The sequence below is a fragment of the Chiloscyllium plagiosum genome, unplaced genomic scaffold (genome assembly GCF_037043375.1).
Source record: "Chiloscyllium plagiosum isolate Xiang-an unplaced genomic scaffold, Cpla_swu_hap1 HiC_scaffold_23, whole genome shotgun sequence".
Classification (NCBI taxonomy): Eukaryota; Metazoa; Chordata; class Chondrichthyes; order Orectolobiformes; family Hemiscylliidae; genus Chiloscyllium; species Chiloscyllium plagiosum.
In genome coordinates, this window is record NW_028270161.1 from 31,244,981 (window position 1) to 31,270,919 (window position 25,939).

The window sequence follows — 25,939 nt, forward strand, 5'->3', positions numbered from 1 at the left end:
CAAGTTGTTGGAGGGAAACCTAAGGGACAGGATGTACATGTATTTGGAAAGGCAAGGACTGATTCGGGATAGTCAACATGGCTTTGTGCGTGGGAAATCATGTCTCACAAACTTGATTGAGTTTTTTGAAGAAGTAACAAAGAAGATTGATGAGGGCAGAGCAGTAGATGTGATCTATATGGACTTCAGTAAGGTGTTCGACAAGGTTCCCCATGGGAGACTGGTTAGCAAGGTTAGATCTCATGGAATACAGGGAGAATTAGCCATTTGGATACAGAACTGGCTCAAAAGGTAGAAGACAGAGTGTGGTGGTGGAGGGTTGTTTTTCAGACTGGAGGCCTGTGACCAGTGGAGTGCCACAAGGATCGGTGCTGGGCCCTCTACTTTTTGTCATTTACATAAATGATTTGGATGCGAGCATAAGAGGGACAGTTGGTAAGTTTGCAAATGACACCAAAATTGGAGGTGTAGTGGGGAGCAAAGAGGGTTACCTCAGATTACAACAGGATCTGGACCAGATGGGCAAATGGGCTGGGAAGTGGCAGATGGAATTTAATTCAGATAAATGCGAGCTGCTGCATTTTGGGTAAGCAAATCTTAGCAGGACTTATACACTTAATGGTAAGGTCCTAGGGAAGTGTTGCTGAACAGAGCTTTGGAGTGCAGGTTCATAGCTCCCTGAAAGTGGAATCGCAGGTAGATAGGATAGTAAAGGCGGCGTTTGGTATGCTTTCCTTTATTGGTCAAAGTATTGAGTACAGGAGTTAGGAGGTCATGTTGCGGCTGTACAGGACATTGGTTAGGCCACTGTTGGAATGTTGCGTGCAACTCTGGTCTCCTTCCTATTGGAAAGATGTTGTGAAACTTGAAAGGGTTCAGAAAGATTTTTAAGGATGTTGCCAGGGATGGAGGATTTGAGCTACAGGGAGAGGCTGAACAGACTGGGGCTGTTTTTCCTGGAGCCCAGAGGCTGAGGGGTGACCTTATAGAGGTTTACAAAATTATGAGGGGCATGGATAGGATAAATTGACAAAGTCTTTTCCCTGGGGTCAGGAAGTCCAGAACTAGAGGGCATAGGTTTAGGGTGAGAGGGGAAAGATATAAAAGAGACCTAAGGGGCAACTTTTTCCATGCAGAGGGTGGTACGTGTATGGAATGAGCTGCCAGAGGATGTGGTGGAGGATGGTACAATTGCAACATTTAAGAGGCATTTGGATGGGTATATGAATAGGAAGGGTTTGGAGAGATATGGGCCGGGTGCTGGCAGGTGGGACTAGATTGGGTTGGGATGTCTGGTCAGTATGGACGGGTTGGACCGAAGGGTCTGTTTCCATGCTGTACATCTCTATGACTCTATAACTCTATGACTGATCTGAGATACTTTGAACAATCAAAAGCATTTTCCTGTGGGAATACCTTTTGCAACTGTAAGAAATTCTTTGTTGCAAGATAAATTCCAACAGTGATGGAGGTTTTAAATATTCAAATGTCATTTATGTATTATCAGTAAATATATGTATAATACATATGCACTTACATCACACCTTCGAAGTAGAAAATAGGAGGTCTTAGGCCTCACCAGTGAAAGGGGACCCTGCCTTTGAGACAGAAGCTTCAGGACTTGTTGACCATGAAAGGGGCATTCATAACATAGTCAAAGAGTGGTTACCAACCACCTTCTGATAGGCAGGTGGCAAATGCAGGAGAGGCGCCTGGTCAATCATGCTTGGAGCAGCATGCTGTCTCTCCAGCCATTTTCTTTTTTTAAACAGGCAACCTATTCCAACTATAAACAGACATAAGTACATGTTGTGACTACCTCATGTATCACTGGACTGAAAAAGCATCGAAGTCTTAGCATTCCAAAGCATTTCACACAACTATCTGGGAAAAAATGTACACTCTGAACTAACAGAGGTAGGAGGTGAATAAGGCACAGGGTTGAAGAAGGGAGATTAGGGAGATTTGGGCTTTCCTGGTCGGGGGGGCATAGTCACCAATAGTGGCACAAATTGTGGGGATGTGAAGAATGTTTAGATTAACTTCTAATCAGAGTCATGGAAGGTTCAAGTTGAATGTGCAAGGAGCAGTGATGGTACTGCAGGAAATTACAGAAATAAATTAATAATTTGCCATTTGTCAAAGTTGTGTCTATTTTCTTCTGACAAACGGAAGTGTCCAAAAGGTCTTTTGAATATTAATGAAGAAAATATGCCAAAAAATTTTGCAATCTCAATTCAGTGAACATTCACCAGATCAAATGAAGTTTATATCAATACTGCTGTTGCTTTATAGTTTTCATTGACTCTGCCACTGTGCATTAGATTCAGTCAGTGCCAAGTGATTGTGATTTCAGAGGAAAGCAAGTGAGTGACAGAAAAGCAGCTTTGTGAGACACTGAGCTGAAAGAAGGAGCAACACTAGAAAGCTTGTATTTTTAAAACATCTTGAATGTCTGAGAAAAGTATCAAAGAATTTCCGACAAATTAATATTCAAATTTGGTCAGTATTGTCATGCAGGTAATAGCTTTAGGTACCAAATTTCCATCAATAACAATGTGATGAATATTTAATATGGTTTTTAGTATCGTCTTTCTTTAGTTATGCTGCTAAAGATTACATACAGTTTCTGCTAAAGTAAGGAAAACATTAACTTTATTCAGAAACAATTTCCTGTGGCTTCATCTTGCACGACTGAAAATGAGAACAAGATTATATAACCACCACATATGTCATTGGATGTGAAAAGTAATCTGGAATTAAAAGTCTAATAATTATCATGAAAATGTTGTTGATAATCACTAAACCCCATCTGGTTTACTGATGTTGTTTAGAAAAGAAGATCTTTACTTGATCTGACCTAAATGTGACTCCAGACCCACAGCAATATAGTAGACTCTTAACTGGTCTCTGAAACAGTCAAAGAAGCCATTCAGTTGTATCAAATCACTAAAAGTTTTGAAAAACAGACCACTAGACAATGATCTACGCACCTGAAAAAACAACAACAGCTAATATTGCCCTGTAAACCTTGCAGAATGCCTCTTACCAACATCTGGAGGCCAGTGCTACAATTGGGAAAGCTCTCTCAACGACTAGTTAAGGAACAGTCTGACACAGTCATACTCACAAAAATATAGCTTGTCATATCCCAGACACCACCATCACCATTCTTCTTTGTATGTTCCCAGGCAGGACGCCAACTTGCGGATCATTTCTGAGAACATCTCTGGTACACCTACACTAAAAACCCCACCGCCCTGTGGCTGAACACTTTAACTCCCCCTCCCACTCTGCCAAGGATATGCAGGTCCTGGGCCTCCTCCATTGCCAAACCCTAACCACCCAACACCTGGAGGAAGAACACCTCACCTTCCACCTTTTGTCCCTCCAACCAACTGGGATCAATGTGGATTTCACCAGTTTCCCCATTTCTCCTCCCCCACACCTTATCCCAGTACCAACCTTCCAACTTGGTACTGCCCTCTTGAACAGTCCTATCTCTCCATCTTCCTTCCCACTTTTCTGCTCCACCCTCCTCTCCAACCTATCACTTTCACCTCACCTTCATCTATCTATCGCATTCCCAGCTCCCTTCCCCCCAGCCCCACCCCCCCCCCCCCCCCCCCCCCTCCATTTTATCTCTCCACCACCTCGGCCCACAAGCCTCATTCTTGATGAAGGGCTTACACCCGAAACGTCAATTCTCCTGCTCCTCGGATGCTGCCTGACTGCCTGTGTTTTTCCAGCACCACACTCTGCAACTCTGATCTCCAGCAACTACAATCCTCACTTTCACCTTTGTATGTTCTGTCAGGACAGACACAACAGAAGGATGGGAACAGTGGTATACACTCAGGAAGGAGCAGCCCTGGTAATCCTTCAAATTGATTCTGAACCACAGGCTATCCCATGGCATGAGGTAAACATGGGCAAGGAATCCTCTTGCTGATCAGCACAAACCGCTCCACTGAGCTGATGAATTAGTACTCATCCATGCTAAACATCACTGGAGGAAGTACCAAGAGTGATATGGGCACAGAATGTACTCTGGGTGCAGGACTTAAATGTCCATCAAGAAAATTGGCTTGACAGCACCACTACTGACTGAGCTGGTCGAGTCTATAAGAACATAAATGCCAAAGTGGGTCTGCGACCACTGGTGTGGGAACCAAAAAGAAATAAAAATAAACTTGAACTCATTCTCATCAACCTGTATATGGCAAAAGCATTGGTCCATGACAGTGTTGGTAGGAGTGACCACCACATAATCCTGTGGAGACAAAGTCCCATCTTCATACTGAGGACAGCTTGCACCATGGAGTACGAACTACCATTGTGCTAAATGGGATAGTTTTTGAATAGATCTTGCAACTCAAAGCTGGGTATCCATGAGGCATTGTGGGCCACCAGCAAAGGCAAAATTGTTTTCAAAAACAATCTCTCACCTCAGCATTACATCTGGAGAACAGAGTTACAGTGTTGGTCACTATATTTGCAGAAGGGTGTTAATGTGTCAGCAACTTGATGACCGTGCTTTTCAACATAACAGTATCTGCACTTCACCAGCAATCTGTTTATTTTTGTATGATCCTTTGCATTTACCTCTTCCAAGCACCATTCTGAACAAAGAAAACAATTGCATTTCTCTAGCACTTTGTTCTCTCCTCAGCATTGACTAAATATCTTAGTCCACCACAAGGAGAGAACAATGTGCTAGAGGAATTTTCCTTCTTTCAGAATGGTGTGTGGAAGAGGTAAATGCAAAGGATCAGACAAAAAACAGAAACTGATCGGGAAGTAGAAACTGCCAGTTGACATTACCACAAAGAATTAAAATCAGGAAAGTAAGAGTGTTTGGAACTTTTTTTCCAGCTGAACACAGTTTCAACAATAAATTTGAAACAGAACAAGAAAATGGGGCATCATAGTAGAAAATAAAAATGTACATTTCACATCATAAAAACACGTTTCCAGTCCAGTCATGAACAGAGAGTTGGAAAAGGCTCAATCAACAACAGACAGGTTCTAAGAAGTGTAAAGTAATGTTTTAAGCAATATAGAGAGACACACACAAACATTGAACAAAATACATTTCCTTTCTTTCAATATATACTGACATTATGGATGATTATTGTAAATTTAGAAATAGGAGGTTTGATTCAGCTACAACAAAATGTCCTAACTTTCAACAGGAAATAGCATATCAGTGAATATGTTCTGCATTGCAAGCTAATCATTATTCCCAACATTAAAAGCCTGGAAGTGTTTATCTAACGTCCATGTAAGGGTCAGATAGCACAAAACATGAGCATATTTTGTCCACTCCCTTGTCACTCTCAGAATAGCTTTTTATTATTGTGATATCTCATTTGAAACAAAAAGTCAAGTATTACTTAAGGGTTCATTTTAAGTTCGATTCAAAAGGTGGAACATAATGAAGCATAGCAAAAATAATAGTTTCTGAATTTGACAGTAATATCTGATTATTCCATAAAAGGCTTGAAACTGAACGCTGGATGCAGTTCAAAAAAGTCTACAATAGAACATTTTCAGTATTGGATTGTTCCATGTATGTCAAATATTGACAAGGATATATGAAACATTGCAGTGTATTTGCAGTTAACCATCAATAATCAGCAATCTAGACAATAGGGCCTCAATGGAAAGATGATTGGACTAATGCTGCACAGCTGGGAAAGGGTATCTATCACTATTATTTTAATGAGGCTTTATTTAAAACCATGACAAAATGCTTAAACATAAAGCAGAATCTGTCGCTGATTGAATGGTTCCTTCACCTTTCGAAATGTCAAGGTCTTTCACAAAAGATCTGTCAAAATGATTTTCTATAACTTTATAGTCATTAAAGCCATAACGCAATTCAGAAATGTGGAGACACAAAGGATAGCATTTAACAATTTTTAAGCAGCGAATTAACAATAAAATCTAAAGGTATTACAAAGTTATTTAAAACGTAATTATGGTGCGCATTTGCCTCCATAACTATTTCTGTTCTACTTTGAGTAAAAAAGCAGAGAATAGTAGATTTAATAATGGAAGATTCTTGCTATTTATGCAACTTCATGCTCCTGTAACCATGGTGTTATCATATCTAGGTCCATCACATCTGTTTGCAATAAATAATACTTTAAGCAGTCACAGCAGTGGGAAATTCATTGAATCACATATACATAAAGGTCTTGCTTCTGTGACTGCTTCAAAAAAAAAACAAATTTACTGCAGCAAACTTGAATTATTGACACGCTTATCAAACATGCTGATCTGATCACGGCAAGGATCTTCATGTTCAATGCTTACCGTATCGACTTTAGTGCAGGAAGATTTTAAGCTTTGCTTCGGATTAGGTATAATTAACTTTCAGCTGATAAGATGAAGCCAAGAGACTACTGGCTTAAATTTGATTTGGGTGAAAGGATCCGAAAAACTATCTGATGATCTGTGGCTTGAAGCCAAAACTGCTTTCAATCCACACAAATTGTGTCCAGTAATTGGTCTAAAAATGGCAGAATTCATAGAATTTGATGAACAGGAAACAACACACACATAGTGCTCAGAAAATAACTGTTATCAAGATTAAAGTGAGACCTTTTCATTATTTTTTTGCTCTGAATTCCAGTCAAACAAAACTATCAAAATTAACTGCAGGTAAAATTGTTCAATGACTTAAAATCAGTAAAATATCTTTTTGACAGGAATACAGTAAATGAAATAAGTAGAAGGCCATGTTATCTTCATAAAGAATGATAATACAGCTTCGGAAGCCAGGTTCAAGTCCTGTCAATCATGCTTCTCATCAATTGTGATTTAAGGGCTCTTGTGATGCACTGGTGATGTCTCTACCTCTGGGCCGGAAGATCTGGGTTCAATCCCATCTGATTTACAGATGAATCATAACATGTTTGAACAGGTTGATTAACAGTATAGCTGAATTTTAAAAAGGTACAGTCAACTTTTTGTGATCGAACCAGAGGACACTGTACTGGGGTGATTGGCAAAAGAAAACAATGGCTACTTAATATGTAAAACCATCTTTCCTCGAGTGGTTAGAATCTGAGAGATTCTAATATTTACTATAAACCGACCAACTCCCACAGCTACCTAGACTACACCTCCTCCCACCCTGCCCTCTGTAAAAACGCCATCCCATATTCCCAATTCCTTCGTCTCCGCCGCATCTGCTCCCAGAAGGACCAGTTCCAAATCCGTACAACCCAGATGGCCTCCTTCTTCAAGGACCGCAATTTCCCCCCAGATGTGGTCGACGATGCCCTCCACCGCATCTCTTCCACTTCCCGCTCCTCTGCCCTTGAGCCCCGCCCCTCCAATCACCACCAGGACAGAACCCCACTCGTCCTCACCTACCACCCCACCAACCTCCATGTACAGCGTATCATCCGCTGTCATTTCCGCCACCTCCAAACGGACCCCACCACCAGGGATATATTTCCCTCCCCTCCCCTATCAGCGTTCCGAAAAGACCACTCCCTCCATGACTCCCTCATCAGGTCCACACCCCCCACCAACCCAACCTCCACTCCCGGCACCTTCCCCTGCAACCGCAAGAAATGCAAAACTTGCGCCCACACCTCCCCCCTTACTTCCATCCAAGGCCCCAAGGGATACTTCCATTACCGCCACAAATTCACCTGGACCTCCACACACATGATCTATTGCATCCGCTGCACCCGATGTGGCCTCCTCTATATTGGGGAGACAGGCTGCCTACTTGCGGAACGTTTCAGAGAACACCTCTTGGACACCCGGACAAACCAACCCAACCATCCCGTGGCTCAACACTTCAACTCCCCCTCCCACTCCACCAAGGACATGCAGGTCCTTGGCCTCCTCCATCGCCAGACCATAGCAACACGACGGTTGGAGGAAGAGCACCTCATCTTCCGCCTAGGAACCCTCCAACCACAAGGAATGAACTCAGATTTCTCAAGTTTCCTCATTTCCCCTCCCCCCACCTTGTCTCAGTCAACTCCCTCGAACTCAGCACCGCCTTCCTAACCTGCAATCTTCTTCCTGACCTCTCCACCCCAAACCCACTCCGGCCTATCACCCTCACCTTGACGTCCTTCCACCTATCACATTTCCAACGCCCCTCCCCCAAGTCCCTCCTCCCTACTTTTTATCTTAGCCTGCTGAACACACTTTCCTCATTCCTGAAGAAGGGCTTATGCCCGAAACGTCGATTCTCCTGTTCCTTGGATGCTGCCTGACCTGCTGCGCTTTTCCAGCAACACATTTTCAGATAGAATCTGAGAGATTCAATCGTGGCTTTCAAGAGAGAAGAGGATCATTACATGAAGAGAAAGAAATTTGCAGGACCATGGGGAAACAGCAGGGCTGCATCACTAGGTGCATTTTTCTTGCAGAGAGCCAGCACAGACACAAAAGGCTGAGTGGCCTCCTTCTGCACTGTCACCATTCTTTGATTCAATCAACTAAACTACCTTTGACTTCAATACTGCACAGTGGCATGGAGCAAAAGAGAATTCTTCCCTCTACCATAGAAAGAACAGATACCTATATTACCCAAGAGCTGGAGTTGACAAACACATTGAAATTGGATTTTGGAATTCATCTTTTGGAACTAATGATTAGGCCCAACTCTAAAATAGAACTGCATAGTTAAGATTAAGCAACACAAATAATTTCTATAGAGATAGAAATGACTTGGTTAACTATATCTTACCAATTAACAATTTTCCTTCAGGTGTGACCACGTTGGCCTTGTTATTATAAGCTTTGGAAAATATATCGGCAGAAGCTTATGGGGAATTGATTCAATTCAGAATACGGGTGCTTTATATTACTGGGGATCACTGTTAATCCTAACTATAAGCTGTGGTGCAGTGGTAATGTCCCAAACTTTGAGCCAGAAGGCCCTGGCTGAAGACCCACTTGCACCAGACCTGTGTAGTAACATCTTGGAACCGGATGGTTGGAAAAGATCTAAACCCTATCCATATTAACGAGGCAGACATCACTGCTCATTGACAAATAAAACAGGCCCTAAATAAAATGGGTTTCAGTGTTCCAATTGGTAGGTTATCTACAAACAGGAAAGCCCTTATAATCACACTCAGGAGAAGCCATGAGATGGGAGCTATGTATGTGCAAATATTAGGCAGTTGTTCTGATCATTTGGTAGTATGCACGACCATCAGCGTTCTTCAATTAGCTTGTACTACAACTGATCCCAGGATTTCATACTGACATCAGTGCAGAAAGCATAGAACCTTTTACAATTCCCAGATAAATGAGAAGAATGTCACCCGCAAAAAACAAATTGAAAATGTGTTGCTTGCAGTAGATTTCAGAGATGGATTTTTTTTTTATATGAATGGTGTGAACAGTACACTTTAGGGGAATAGTCTCCCTTTTGTAGCTGGTACTACATCTGTGTGAATAAAGTTTTGTCGGCCTCTTGTTGTGTCTCTACACTTCAAGGCCAATATGACTGTTCTTCAGAACATGGAATTCTGAAGAAGAGTCATACTGGACTCAAAACATTAATTCTGTTATTCTCTCCGCAATGCTATCAGACCTGCTGAGATCTCCCAGCACTAACTGTTTTTTTTTATTTCAGATCTCTGTCATCTACCATACTTCACTTTTATTGCTCTGTCAGCATGCCTGTTCCATCAAGCAACAAATGCCTCAGCGTCATCAGCCCAAATCTCCAAGACCAACCAGTTCCAGTTCAGGACAGACCCCCTATACCCCAGGTGCAAGACAGTTCAGGACAGACCCCCTATACCCAGGTCTGCACCCAGATGTAGGGGGATGGAAAGGAGAAACAAAACCTTACAAGGACACAAAAGTGGCCTCATTTTAGATAGGATCTCACATTCGCAAATGTCGCAGGAGGAGGCAGCATTATGGTACTCTCACTGGGATCCCGAAACCAACCTAATGTTCGTGGGACATGGGTTTGAATCCCACCATAGCAGTGGGTGAAATTTGAATTCAATAAAAATTTAAATTGAAAGAAAGTCTAATTGTGACCATGTAACCAATACTGATTGCCATGAAAGCCCATCTGGTTCACTGTATGGTCTGGCCAACATGACTCCAAATCCACAGCAATGCGGTTGACTCTTAACTGCTCTCTGGGCTGTTAGGGATGAGCAATAAATGCTAGCCCAGCTAGTGATGCCCACATCACATGGGAGAATAAAAAAAGTTCACTTTTTGTCATCAGCTGTGTGATTGACTATAATTTTTGCTGCAGCTACAAAAATCAAAATAGAGATGCTAGTCTCCTTAGCACCTCAGTAAACAGTCAACAGTCAAAGCATACACATATATGACACTTAGGTATCATTATGCAAACAGCAGGACACAGAATTCTCTGACAAGGAGGACAATGGGATGCCTCTTTTATATCATAGACCAGATTTATGCTGCACAAGCCATTTAGAACACATTCCGTAGGAGACTGTAAGCGTAGTAGGAAGAATGTCAAAGCTACAAATGCCTCAGTGTCATCCACCCAAAACTCCAAGACCAACCGATTACTCCACTTTGTCCCATTACTCCACATTATTCAAAAAAGACAGTATTGCCTATAGGATAATGGTGTGCAACTGTTATAGTCCGTGGCGTGAGGCGTGCAGCTCCCCTAAGCTATGAGACTCTGGATTGTGTTTGAGAGTTGTAGAACAGAGGTGAAATTTTAAAGTACAGCTGACATAAGTTCTGCTTCACAGCCATTACTCAGACTAATCTGTTCAATAACATGTTCAAGATTGCTGGAGGATCTGTAACTCCACAGTAGGGGTCAATGTTTGGGATTCACATGAGGAATTCTGTGATAACAGTTGTCTTTTAGACATACTGTGAGTGTCTGATTAATGTAATTACCCCTTAAAGGGCCTCACTTTTTTATTCACTCGTGACATGTGGGCATTGCTAGCTAGTCTGCATTTATTACTCGATCCGAGGTTCTCTGAGCTGATTTCTTGAAATGCTGCAGCCCATGTGCTGTGGATTGACCCACGATGCTTTTGGGGAGACATTCCAGGATTTTGACACAGTGACGGTGAAGGAATGGTCTTATATTTCCAAGTCAGGGTGGTTAGTACCTTGGAGAGGAATTTGTGGGTGGTAGCTGACCCATGTATCAGCTGTCCTTGTCCTTCTAGATGGAAGTGGTCGTGGGTTTGTAAGATGTTGTCTGAGGATCTTTGGTGAATTTCTGCAGTGCATCTTCGAGTAGTATATACTGTTGCGACTGAGTCTCCGTGGTGAAGGGAGTGGATGTTTAAATCCCTAACAAGTAGAAAGATACAAGGTAAAAGTAACATTTACTCTGCCCAGTCCAGGTACACTGGCAGCTGCTCCTCGGATGCTGCTTGACCTGCTGTGCTTTTCCAGCACCACTCTAATCTAGACTCTGGTTTCCAGCATCTGCAGTCCTTGTTTTTACCACACTGGCAGCCACTATCCATTTTGACTGCACACTTGCACTTTCCAGGGAGAGAGAAGGTAACACAGGAAGCACTTCACATGAGTCAGCATGTCATTGTAGGTTCACACACCCCCACCCCAAACCTTTGTATTCCTTTCTGCCTTCCGCTCCCTGTCAATTCCATTGGGTCTGATTTCCCCACAATCCCACCTAATTCATTTATTTATCTCTTTATGTCTCCATGTACTCCCCCCCCACCCAAGTGTCAATTATGCCAAACATATTTATGCACTATTCCTTCATTGAAGCCAGTGTGGTGGTGATCGATGGTGCCCTCTCGTTCTTTACTGTCTCCTACCCTCATGTGTTCAGCAGCTTCCTTCACAATTACTCTCCGTAACCCTGCATGCTACTTTCAATCTCTATAATTTACTTCCCAAAGTGCCAGCACAAGCAGTGGTCTGATAACCCCCTCTTGATTTTCAATGAACAGACCCCACAGTGACCACAGCCCATCCCCCTTTCTGACCTGTATGACAACCCTGACTGATAATTAACCGCACTCTCGAATTGTTAAGTTGTTTTTCACCAGCACCCACTTGATGATCCACAGGGCCTTTCATTCTGTGCTGTAGACCTCTCTGACCTGATGACTGTGACTCTCTGAGTACCTCCCCAGCTGACATCCCACTAAACCCACAGTGGACCTGCAGGACTGACTGTGACTCAGGGTGATACAGTTGCCTGACCATGCCGAATCTTGGACTGAGATCGGACAATACACTTGAGTTACTGTGCTAGTATCCCATGACTGATGACAGTCACCCCTTGACTTGACAGAGGACGGTCCATTTAGATATTTGAAACATGGTTCTTTAGTTAAAATACATTCAGTGTGTTTGTTTTGTAGGCTGTTGGCATATAGTGGAGGTGTAATGATCGTTGACTGGTTACTGCAGACAACCATGACAAGCTGGTTGACTTTGTGTCTCTGTGAAAAAGCCAGGCAGGGCAGAAGTACTGTGAGACTGTAAGTTCTGAATGAGACAGCAGTGCACAGCAAGGCATGCTACAGATACTTTCAACATCCAGGTAGGCTTAAAATGAGTGAGTGTTAAGAAAGTAAGTGAACACCCTGAGCTAAACCCTGCTTTGATGCATGCGATTTTTATTTATTCACTACAGGACGTGGGTGTCGCTGGCTGGCCAGCATTTATTACCCATCCCTAGTTGCCCTTGAGAAGGTGGTGGTCAGTTGCCTTCTTGAACCTCTGCAGTCCATCTGCTGTGGGTCAACCCACAATTTTATGAGCTCACCATATTTCCCAAATGACTCACCTCAGTCTACTTTGGTGGGGAAGTTTCCATCCTTTGTGTGAAATTAATAAAAGACAGGCACTGCTTTAGGTCACGTATTGACTAATATAAATATATCTCAAAATGAATCTATATCTAAATTTGTAATATACTTCTCTATGATTAAACTACACAACATTTTTAAATGTGATATTAAAATATTGAAGACGTACTGGATTTCTGAGGTGAGATTTATGTTCTTTACTAGCCAATTTTTAATTTGCAAATAAGAGCTGAATTTAGGATTCAATAGGATTGTATTCGCGTTCTCCACTGTAAATTAGGCTGGACTAACGTTCCCAAATGTAATCTGAGATAGCAAAACCCATCTTTTCACAAATCGTATGAATTTCATGTGTCCAGCAGATGGAGCGTGGTCCTTAAGGTAATGCATTCATTTACTTGCTGAGCTCCAGGCTGTTTTAAGAAATGAACAAGAGTGTGTTGTTGAAGAAATAAATACTACACAGAGTGCATTCTTTCATTTTAAGTCCATCTTCAAACCCAGTTCAATAAAAACACTCAATGGAGAATACATGGCCTTTGAAAGAGAAGTGTTCAGGTTAATAACACTGACTAGGAGTACACATGGGGGTTTGATCGTGTGACATTTTAAGCATGTGGTTGGCAATTCTACATATTAATATGAATTTAATTATTTAATCATTATTAAAGTCCACTGATCACATGACAATTTGAAGACAAATGCACTGGTGTTCAAATATTACATTTGCCTTGTTGACTGTCGCAGAATCACTAAGGGTCCATTAAAACATTCCAATTTTTGTTATGTCACACAATTTAGAAAGCCCAGCTAGTATGGGTAAACCATTCCCCAAGCTGTATATGCAGTTTCCACTGTTTTTCTTTCCTATTCCATTTACCCACACAATCTCTTTCATTCCTGGGTGTAACATTTTGCATTTGTCTGTTATCCGACTCAATCTCCAGCTCCTCCCCTGTCACTCAGTTGTGCTTTATGATTTATCTGGTCCAATCCTCTCTCCAGGACTCCCATTGAGTAATCCAAATTGAGAATTGGAATTCTGCAAGGCCAAAGGTTATTATTTTAGGAATAAACTCCAAATCTGTGATTTCCCAGTCACCACCCCACCAACCATGCAATGTTCTTTTTTCCCCTTTATTCTTAGTAATGCCTGTTTTACCATATCTGTGGTGATATGGTAAAACAGGCATTGTGGGTGGCACGGTGGCACAGTGGTTAGCACTGCTGCCTCACAGCGCCAGAGACCCGGGTTCAATTCCCGCCTCAGGCGACTGACTGTGTGGAGTTTGCACATTCTCCCCGTGTCTGCGTGGGTTTCCTCCGGGTGCTCCGGTTTCCTCCCACAGTCCAAAGATGTGCAGGGTCAGGTGAATTGGCCATACTAAATTGCCCGTAGTGTTAGGTAAGGGGTAAATGTACGGGCATGGGTGGGTTACGCTTCGGCGGGTCGGTGTGGACTTGTTGGGCCGAAGGGCCTGTTTCCACACTGTAATGTAATGTAATCTAATCTAATCTAATATGGGACTCAGCATTGTCAGGTTTATCCACGGGGGATAGGTGCAATGCCATCCTCTTCCTCTGGTTTTCTAGAGTGGTATCCAGGAGATAAATCTCAATTCCAAGAGATTCCCTTCGACTCTATGAGGTTGGCAAGAGGAAGGTAACTATCATATTAGTATCAGCCAGTTTTTTTAGATTAGATTAGATTCCCTACAGTGCGAAAACAGGCCCTTTGGCCAACAAATCCATACCAACCCTCTGAAGAGTAATCCACCCAGACCCATTCCCCTACTCCCTACGAATGCACCTATTACTATGGGCAATTTAGCATGGCCAATTCACCTGACCTGCACATATTTGGACTGTGGGAGGAAAGCGGAGTACCCGGAGGAAACCCATGCAGACACGGGGAGAATGTGCAAACTCCACACTGACAGTTGCACGAGGCTGAATGCAAGGCAGCAATGCTAACCACTGAGCCACCGTGCTGCCCATTCTACTAGAAAGCAATTTAATTTTTGCACAAAGCAGTTTATTTTTCCAGCAGTCAATATAATATCGTACAAGCAAGATTGTGCAAAATTTTATTCAGAAAAAGTTTAAACAAAAATAATGCACAGAAAATTGCTTTTGTTCACATTTTTCACAAGTTCTTCAGAGTATTTAACAGATGATAAGGATTAACATCTTGCACAGGTTACGAGTTTTATCCTCAGATGTTTATTGATGTTAAAGCAAAAATGCTTGCTCTCCATAATGTTTGGGCAATCTTTACAAGATCGGCATTTACTTGTTACAAATTACTTCTGCCTGATTTCAGACAACCTCTGAGCACTTTTTCACTCATAACTTAGGGAGAGGGTGTGATCACTTCCTCAGTGCCAGGAGATCAATTGACAAATCTGGGAGACTTCCAGACAGTTTGGGAGGGATGCAATCCTCCTGTGGGCAGAAACGAGTCAACAGAAAACAGGCTCAAATAAAAAGCGAAATGCTGTGACAGATCTGAAACCTTAATTATCCGTTTCTTCTTTCCACAGATGTAGACATGTTGAGTATTTCCAGCATTTACTGTTTATTATAGAAACAGGCTGCACTTTACTGTGGACTACATTGGTTATCGCTGATCCACGTAAAATCAATCCATCACCACCTCTTTCACAATATTTGACGCCAACTCATCTTGCAGATTCCAAAGGTTCCCAGGATTTGAAATGCAATTTGTAAATGGACTGAAAATCAAGCCTTGCGCACTTTTGATTGGTAAAGCACGATAAATATAACAATATGAATACTTAATCCCCGTGCTTCACAAACTATTTCCCATCATGACCTCATTCTAATACATAAAGGTTAATGTGGTCCCAGACACCAGCAAAAACAAAACAGCATTGAAACAACTTGGGATATTTTCATTTGAGTTTTCACATTATGGCATATAAATTCCAAAGTGTATGTTTCAAAGGACTTTGTAAAACTATTATATGCACACATGTAAGGTTTCAGCCAAGCTCTTCATATTTCCCAATGATAGACGATAGATGACTTAGTGAAGCTTTTCTGCCACCAGTTCCCATACTTGGAAATGATGTACTAGACCACACTTGAAGTAAACAATTCATATCAATATATATCATTCGCCAGTTTTACTGGTGTTTTCTTCTGGGCGCCTCCCTACACAGCAATCAGTTTTGCCTCTACTTAACAAGCAGCCATTCACTTCACTAACAATCCACACATTTATCATTCCTCCCTCCCCTGTCTTGGTCCAGTTGCCTGAGGAGCAGAGTTACTAGTCTTGTACAAGAAAAGTATGGGAAAAGAGCAGAAATATAGTCACATTTGAAGTCATGTTCTCCCTATTGTTCCTGCACTCAATCAGGAACCTGGTTACACATGCCTGCATCAGGTTAGCACACTGACATCTTGCACTCACTTGCTCGATATGATCCCTCAGGTTAAAGGATCACTTGGGATCACTGTCCCTCCTTGCTGTTTCACAGCAAGCACCCAATTGGCCCAGGGGCTGTTCAACCGGTCTGCTCTCCTGTCAGTCCACCAGTTGGCTGCTTCAGAGAATGAAGGGGGAGCTTGTGATACCAAATGCTGCTTCTGAAATACCAATGGCTCACAGATTGGGAACACTGAGTTAAACCTTGCCATGTACACCCCCATCCCCGACCACCAAACATAATCAAGGTACAACCTAGCAACACTGAAGTTAAGAATTGCACCCCTCATTCAGGCTGTCATATTCACTGTTTATAGAGATTTTTGGATAAAATCAGCGTATAAGAAAATTGGCATGTTCAAATTCTAAATATACTACACTACCTTTCATACAGCATTCATGCATGGAAGTTGATTAACAACTCAATCAATCATTCAACTTGCTGGCAGTTGTTATGAGGTTGAAAGAGAATACATGTGTACCAGCTACTTATCAGTCTGTGAACAAACAACATATGCTGCATACAATGAAGATTGTTAAGGCAGGTTATTATTCCAGTTCAGAAGGAAGCTGGAACAAACCTATAATCAAGCAATAGTGAACTGGAAATATATCTTTATCTCACGAAGCAGCATAAGAGAAGCTGCTTCAGCCTGAAACAAAGTCAAGCTCAATAGCAATCAGACAATTATTGCACTGCAGTTAGTGCATTTTCACATTGTTTGATTCTGTTTACAGCAATATAGGTGGATAATAATTAAAATTTTACAGATTAAAGTTGCACACATACAAGTGTTTGAGTATTAATATCACATAACAATAATTCTTGCTCAAAATTAAAAAGCATATGTCTTTTAATGAAAAGAACAGTGTTATCATTATACAATTTGATGTCTCTCAAGTGACGTAGGAAGCTAATTAGTTGCATTAAGCTGCTGTAGTAGTTGAAGAAGGAGGCCCACTGCCATCTCTCAGAACATCTTGAAATAAGCTATAAGTGCTGGCTATAAATACTGGCTATTTTCTCCAGTGGATAATGCATGGTAAAAGGAACACCATAGTAAAGTAGCAACTATGCTTAATTATTTCAACAGCACCATTAATCACTTGCAAGTAATTGTGCTGCTGAAGTAATGAAGCATGTTACATAATTTCCTACGGTTTATTTAGCGGGACAAACACTCAGACCGTGACCTTCGTCCTCATGTCAAGTAGTGAGAGTTTGAACTCTCCTGGCTCACCACAGAGCCTCAGAAGAAACTGAATGATGGGATCTTCACTCCAGTGGGCGTTGGGGTCTGGGATGAACTCAAACTCTTTGCTATCTGATGTAGCATGGTGATGACTGCAGAGGATGGAAAATGCAGAGGTGAGTTATTGAAAAGGCCTGCTTTAGTTCTCAGGGACTTTGACCTATACTAGGCTTACTGGCGCTCACCTTTTTATCGTCTTTCATGCCCTGAAGCCTCGACTAGGCCATTGCATGCCAGCATATGCCCAGAGCCAGCTATGCTCACCTCCCACTCCCAAAGGTCAATTAAACTCTTCATGCTAATGCACAGCCACACTCACTCCCACAGTACCTTGTAGCCCCTACTCTATTTCAATGTCAACTCACGTCAACCTACTCAACATGTTTTATAGTTATTTCCTCAGTGTCACTCACCCTCAAAAGCAGCCCCAAAATTCATGTTAAAATGAAAGAGAATAAAATGCTAAATATCTACATAGCCTTTACTGTTCTAAAATAAATTTCCATCCATGAAAGCTCATTCAAACATTTAATTTCCTTCAAGTACTTAATCACATATAAATAACAAACATGTTTCCATTCATAATCCAACCTCAAAGACCATTGATCATTCAATAACCTCTTTCAGCTGTCCCTTAAACTATGAAGTTAGAATCACCTATTGATAGTAGAAAGTAGCCAAGCGTTAATAAGTGACATAAGGATAGCCTTTGTGGCAATATAAATAAATAGTTGTCATGATTGCTAGGGCAGATTTTTTTTCACTTCTCTAACACAACCTTTTCAAACAAAAATGTAAAGGCTTGACAATTTGAATAATTTCATAGCTTGAGACTTTCTAATCTCTCAAGGATATATGCAGGCTGTTTATTAAAGTCTGTAAAGGGCTGCAGATTCAAAAATCTTTATAACCTGGTAGTTGTACAGATTTTAACTACACCAAGAACATTTATTAATGTGCTATAAATACCTTAATTCTACCACTAAAGGCCCTTGCTGCAGTGAACGTGGGGCCCACCTTTTCTATATATAAACTCCCAGTTCAGGTTGTACAACATTTCCTGAAGCCTAACTGCATGTCTTATGTATTGTTAATTATTTTTCACTTTTAGGAAATGGGCAGGTTCATTAGAAACTAATTCCAAGAATATCACAATTGTAAAATAATAGCCATAAGACGTTTAAGGGTTATTTAGCAGTATTTCAATTGTATTTATCATTAAAAACAAAAAAAACTAAGCCTCGCTTACAAGCGCATAGAAAACATTAAACTGAATTCAGTGCAAGCCACGAAATGAGAATACTGCATGTTTAATTCATGATTTGTACTTTAATAAGACCAAATAAGATTTAAATTGTTTCTTGGCTGACTGATTAAACCCTCTCAGAAACTGTAACTAAATCAACATTTAGTTAGTCACTATCCTTATTAACATTCTATAATATAATATCAGCAACATCCCACTATATTGTAAACTGCTTAAGTATGAAGATGCCTGACTTGTACAAACCACACAAAATCCAAGCCAGCAAATTTCTGGTAAATGAATGCCTTCTCCAAATCTCTCAAAATATGTGAATTTCAGACAGAGACTGGATTTATTAAATTGAATTGCTTGCCCGTCAAGGTAACATTTCTCAAATGATTCTATGATACTGCATAAAGCCAAAATACTAACTTCACAAACAATGGCAGTTTTCCATCTCAATTAAGAATCATATTTGCTTAGTAGTGTCAAAGTTCATTGTTAATAGGTTTATGTAAATAACAAAAGCAGTATGAACCACCAATTTCAAAGTACTCTGTTTAAATTCAAATGCATATATTTGTAATTTCACCTTGTTTTTGCAGCAAAAAGTGTTTAATCAGTGTTATACACACCCTGCAATCAAATTAATGACTCAACACTTTTACCTCACAGAGAACCATTGGTTCTTTTAATCATTCAGAGAGAGGTACAACCAGCACTTCTTACACATTTTATACTCCAAATTTCCTTACTAAACATTCCCCACTTAGTTAGTCCAAAAATGCACAAGTGCTCTATTTCAACAAATGTATTTTTCTATTGGACAATTCAAAAGTAGTGAGTAGGTTTAATATACATTTGTTTAATGTGAAATAAAATCTGCATTTCCTTGCTGAGATACATCTCAGATTACTTCCAAAGCAGCAGTGTATGACTATATCACAATAAATAATCCACTGCTTATTTTCGAGTCACTTGCGCAAACAAGTCCAAAAATGCATATTTTGTGTTTCTGGCGTGTTCATATCAGCAGCCTTCAATAGAAAATGATGCAAAGGTCAGAACAAACCCATGTTTTGTCTCATGCAATTCCCTCATCGATAGGTGTGTTCGGTAAACCCATTCTGTTCTATCAATTCCTCTGATGTGCTATTCTTTTCTACCTTTTAGGCCACTCCTTCTCCTTCTGTGCACTACCAACCAGCCTGACTGAAGTATTTCATTCTGATACATTTTCTTCTTTTCATTTAGCCACATTAGACCCCTGGATTTGTAATCATTGCTCTCCTGCAATTCAGTGAGAAAACAGGTCATTCTTTTTGGTTAGCCCCTCACTTGTCCAATTTGTTTCTCCAGGTATCTGTCTTGCTTGGCAGTGTGACTATCGCAGAAGTTTCCTTCACTGAACTGGACCAAATATCTACCTATTCACTGACAAAACTTAAATACCCCAAGCATTTTAAGTTGTAGCCAAACTTAAAAGGGTTTTGTTCGACTGCCATGGATCACCAGCTGTAAAATCGAATTTCATATTTTTCACAATTAAGTTGTTGTAATTTAATTATCATATTGTCCATTCATTATGTATGAGCCAAACAATCTTGTCAATCATGGATCTGATTCCATTGAGGACTTCTTCTTGAGATTTACTGATTCTGTACTCATGTTCTGCATTCATAGGTTAAGAACACTTAGTTTCTCTGGCATGAAAATAATTTTTGCTTTATCTTCTCTTAATCTTTTTCTTTCCAACAATAAAAACTGCAATTCTGCAAGGATCTTCTCCGGGCTTATAGCTCTAAGCTCCAGACCATTCTCCCTTTTTGTTGAACCTTTGCCAAAACATTGATGTTCTTTTTGCAAGTAGTGAATTCATAACTGAGCATAACACCTAAAGGAAAAGTTCACTTTTGTGACCTACTGCAGCACGAAAAGTAACATTTGCTTAAATGTTTCGGAAAATTTTCCTAATTTTATCCTTGATCCATAAAGATGCTGGACCAAGGAACTATTGACTGCGATGCAGAACCAGATATGGGCCCAAGGCAGTCGGGTGTCCCTGAGACACAAAGATTATTTGGCAGATCATTGATTTCTGACCTTTCCTATGAAACTTTGATCACTAGGAAATTGGTGTTCCTGTGGAAAAGAGATTTGGAAATTAGTCCTTTAAATATGTATAACTGAGGTCCTCTCAGGGTTTTCATAAAGCTTCATTGGGAGTTTAGTTTTACAATTTTGATGAAGAGCCGACACATGCAATTTGTTTTAACCAGTAAGTTTTGTGTTTAATTTGCAATGATAAATTGGGTGTGAAAAATCTTAGTAAGGGGCAGCTAAACATTGACTGGAGTTTTTAAATCTATATTATTTCATGTTAAGTATAATAGCAGTAGGTAGATTCAATGATGGGCACAAAGAGCCATACTTAAGAATTCAATAATGAATGCTTTACAGTTTCCAACAGGAACCAACTGAAACACCATCCCCAAAACTGCAAACAGTTTAGTACTCAAATCAACAATTTTCCGCAGCTAGACCAATGAAGGATAGTTAGTATACAAAATGGGAATAATCTATGCTGGGGCAGCAGAAGGTATGCTTGAGATTCCAATAAGTATCGTTAGGGGAATGTACTCTGTAGCTAACTGTTATGTGCCTGGCATTTTGTGCTTGGCACTAACACTAGGAAAACATTCCACCCGCTCAGGGAAATGACTATGTGGAACTACTTGGCTCAGCAGAATGTGACTAATGAAAGGAGTCAAAGTTTATCATAACTCAGTTTATTTCAGAAGCAGCCTGGCTTCCAAAGTCATAATTATTGCACGTAACCTCTGTCATTTCTTACATCAGCAAAATAGGCTTAAAACTAAGCAAAACCAGAATTGTCTATATCTAAAGTCCTAATTAGTTCATAACATGATGGATCATGGGAGCTCAGCCAACTAATAGGAAGTTAAACCAAGATGTTGGCCTCCCTCACTTGTAAAGCATCCAGGAAAATCAATATCAAAAGCTCTGATCTAATATGTGTTCCAGCAGTATATTGACACTGTGATGGTATGCATTACACATTATGTTTATAGAAACTGATGTGTGCAGCAGCCATTACTAGGATGAACCTAGTTTCTGCCATCCCACCTGTGCTCAGCATCCATGCAATTCCAAGTTCCTGCAGCTACAAGAGTTCTATAAGCAATGTTATACAAATCCTTGAAATCAGATCAGGCAGACCGACTTATAGAGGTGACTTGGAGCTCATCCTTACTAAGTGCAGCAGATGCAACAACAGATATATGTATCATTAGAAAAATAGATTGTTCTCTATGTGAAAAGTAAGGATAAGTAACTAAGCATTTTGAATATCATATGTTAAAACTGCAAGAATAATTTACCCAGCAGTTGACCTGAGAGAATAGAGGAATGAGAACTTGCTTCTAACCTGGAAGTTTCTGAAAGGTAGTCTTAAAAATATGAGTGTCAATACACACACATACATACACAACACACACACAAAACTATTGTTATTTTTCATGATGAGTCAGAACATAATATTTGGTGGGACGTTATAACATCAAATTAGCAGCATCACTGATTTGCAATGAATACTTAAGTCCAATTGTGTGTTTTATTACAGAATTTTGTAGGAGTGTTAGTCTTATTTTCAGACTCAAATGCTGTGATTATGTGTGCATCTGCATGGAAATTTTAAATTGCTGAACTTGATTACTGTTTAAAGTTTAATTCTGCAATTAACATCATTCATTTTGCTTTCTTTTTCAAAACCCAAGAAGGTGGCAAGGAAGATCTTCACAGTTTGCACAGGAATAGTATTAATACTTGAGGAAGGGGTAGCAAAGAACATGGAGGGATCATGCTAGTTAGTCTTTGGAATTCAGAGAATGCAGTTACAAAGTATGCCAGCAATGGAGAGTGGTTAAGGGCTTGTATGCAGTGTGTAGGTGGGAGTGTGCAGAGGGACCAAAGACTTGTTGCTCTGTGAGATTTCTGTGACAGTAAGAAAGCGTATGACAGCGTTGGACAGAGGTGTACTGGAACACTGGGCAGGTGACTACTGCATGCCATTGCTATAGGCTTTATTGAAAATGGGCTATCAGTGCAATAAAAGGACATTGGCACTGAATCAAAGTGACAAGAAGCAGAACATTATGGGCGTTCAGAGATGGGATTCAAACCACAACTACTTTGATGAGATTTCTTAAACTCGGTACATCAGGAACCCTACACCATTACTCCAAGTACATCTGGATAATTCTTTTTCAATGAAAATTCAAAGGAAAAGATTTGTTCCCTGCTTCCCAGACCCCAAGATCTTGATTCAGGAATTGATCACAGCCCAGGTAAATAAAACTTGTTTAGTGTTGACATTGGTGAAAGAGGACAAGAGATTCACTTCCAACAAAAGGGAGGAGGGAGTGACAGTATGTGCAAGAGGGATTAATAATTTCTTGCTAGACTTCTTGTCCGCCAGTATGATTGAAGAAATCTATATTATTTCAAACACTCAGCCATATATATCGAATAAGTCAGGTTTCTCACAGGTGGGAATACCTTTTCAAGACATCGTCATCAATATTCTCTGATCTCAAAGCTCCCAATTTTATTCCAAATGACAGTCATTTGACCCAATGCAAAGAACTGCTTTAATGTTCCAGAATTGCTTTGAGATGTAAATAATGACAGGAACCACACTTACAAATAGTTTAGATAATTTGTGGCAACTTCTAAGATGATGACTTTTAGGCATTCTTTGGGTCACAAGAGTGGTCTGGAACATGGACACAGAAAGGAGAAAGCCAGAGAAACGGTGAGTTAATTGAGAGATATGGTTGCAGGAATGAAAAGACAGTTATGAAAAAGTAACAGTGGGCACAGCAAACCTGATGCCAAAGCCTAAATTTAGCTGCTTCAAAATGGGTGACATTTTCTGAACCTCTCATTAGGACTCTGAAAGTGTTTAGCAAGGCCACCTACTGGAGTGTGAGTTTGAATGTGAAGCTCATTAAACAGAATGATTAGGGAAGTAGACTCAAATAATTTCACTTACATAATGTATGCCAAGCAGAGTTAAGAATGATAACAGAAAGCATGGTTGGAATAGCACAGTGGGTCAGTGGTTAGCATTGCTGCCTCATGGTGCCAGGGGCCTGGGTTCAGGTCCAGCATCAGGAGACCGTGCAAACTCGACATAGACAGTCTCCCTGTGTCTGTGTGGGTTTCCTCCCACAGTAAAAGATGTACAGGTTAGGTGGATTGACCACACTAAAATGCCCAGAAGTGACCAGGGATATGTAGGTTAAGTGGATTAGCCATAGGAAATGCAGGGTTATAGGGTAAGGGGGTTAGTCTGGGTGGGATGCTGTTCAGAGAATCAATGTTAGGATGTATAGCCTGTTCCACATTGTAGGGATTCTATGAAAGATTGGTTTTAAATAGGCTTTACAGGAAAGTAGTCAAAGGGGAACATACAGAGCCATCTCCACAGAGAATTGCAAAAAAGTGGCTGATAGCTCTATCATTAATGGTTCAAATCAGAGTCTAGATTAGAGTGGTGCTGGAAAAGCACAGCAGGTCAGGCAGCATCTGAGGAGCAGGAAAATCGACGTTTTGGGCAAAAGCCCTTCATCAGGACTGAAGGCAGGGAGTCTCTGGGATGGAGAGATAAATGGGAGGGGGGTGGGGGTGGGGAGAAGGTAGCAAAGAGTACAATAGGTGGATGGGACTGGAGTTGAAGGTGATAGGTCAGAGAGGAGGGCGGGGGAAGGTAACAAAGAGTTTGGGCAGAGGAGATGACCTGAGGGTTGCAGTGAGAGAGAGACTCACTGAGATTCTGTCTACCTCAGGGGAAGGTAGCAAAGAGGGAGTAAGAACCTCAGTGAGTCTGTCTCTCACTGCGACCCGCAGGTCATCTCCTCTGCCCGTACTCTTTGCTACCTTCCCCCACCCTCCTCTCTGACCTATCACTTTCATCCCCAACTCCATTCACCTATTGTACTCTTTGTCATTAGCAATCAGCAATCTGGTAGGTAAAAACAATGACTGCAGATGCTGGAAACCAGATTTTGGATTAGTGGTGCTGGAAAAGCACAGCAGTTCAGGCAGCATCCGAGGAACAGTAAAATCGATGTTTCAGGCAAAAGCCATTTATCAGGAATACAGGCAGAGTGCCTGAAGGATGGAGAGATAAATGAGAGGAGGGTGGGGGTGGGGAGAAAGTAGCATAGAGTACAATAGGTGAGTGGGGGAGGGGATGAAATTGATAGATCAGGGAGGAGGGTTGAGTGGATAGGTGGAAAAGAAGATAGGCAGATAGGACAAGTCATGGGGACAGTGCTGAGCTGGAAGGCTGGAACTGGGGTGAGGTGGGGGAAGGGGAAATGAGGAAACTGTTGAAGTCCACATTGATGCCCTGGGGTTGAAGTGTTCCGAGGAGGAAGATGAGGCGTTCTTCCTCCAGGCGTCGGGTGATGAGGGAGTGGCGGTGAAGGAGTCCCAGGACCTCCATGTCCCCGGCAGAGTGGGAGGGGGAGTTGAAATGTTGAGCCACAGGGCGGTGTGGTTGATTGGTGTGGGTGTCCCAGAAATGTTCCCTAAAGCACTCTGCTAGGAGGCATCCAGACTCCCCAATGTAGAGGAGACCGCATCGGGAGCAACAGATACAATAAATGATATTGGTGGATGTGCAGGTAAAACTTTGATGGATGTGGAAGGCTCCTTTAGGGCCTTGGATGGAGGTGACCTCTGTGACTATCTGGTCAGGTCCACCACCCTGCCTACAATCCACCCTCCCGTCCTACACCTTCCCCTGCCACCGCAGGAATTGCAAAACCTGCGCCTACACCTCCTCCTTCACCTCCATCCAAGGCCCTAAAGGAGCCTTCCAGATCCAAAGTTTTACCTACACATCCACCAATATCATTTATTGTATCCGTTGCTCCCTCCTCTACATTGGGGAGACTGGGCGCCTCCTAGCAGAGCGCTTTAGGGAACATCTCTGGGACACCCGCACCAATCAACCACACCGCCCTGTGACCCAATATTTCAACTCCCCCTCCCACTCTGCCGAGGACATGGAGGTCCTGGGCCTCCTTCACCGCCGCTCCCTCACCACCCGACGCCTGGAGGAAGAATACCTCATCTTCTGCCTCGGAAC

At 41.4% G+C, this 25,939-nt stretch overlaps 1 protein-coding gene across 8 annotated transcripts in view; it reads right to left on the minus strand.

Moving 5' to 3' along the window:
* The window catches only part of cacna2d1 (calcium voltage-gated channel auxiliary subunit alpha2delta 1), a 692,512-nt gene that overhangs the window by 480,148 nt on the left and 186,425 nt on the right, over window positions 1-25,939 (minus strand). The gene's annotated exons all lie outside the window — the stretch shown is intronic.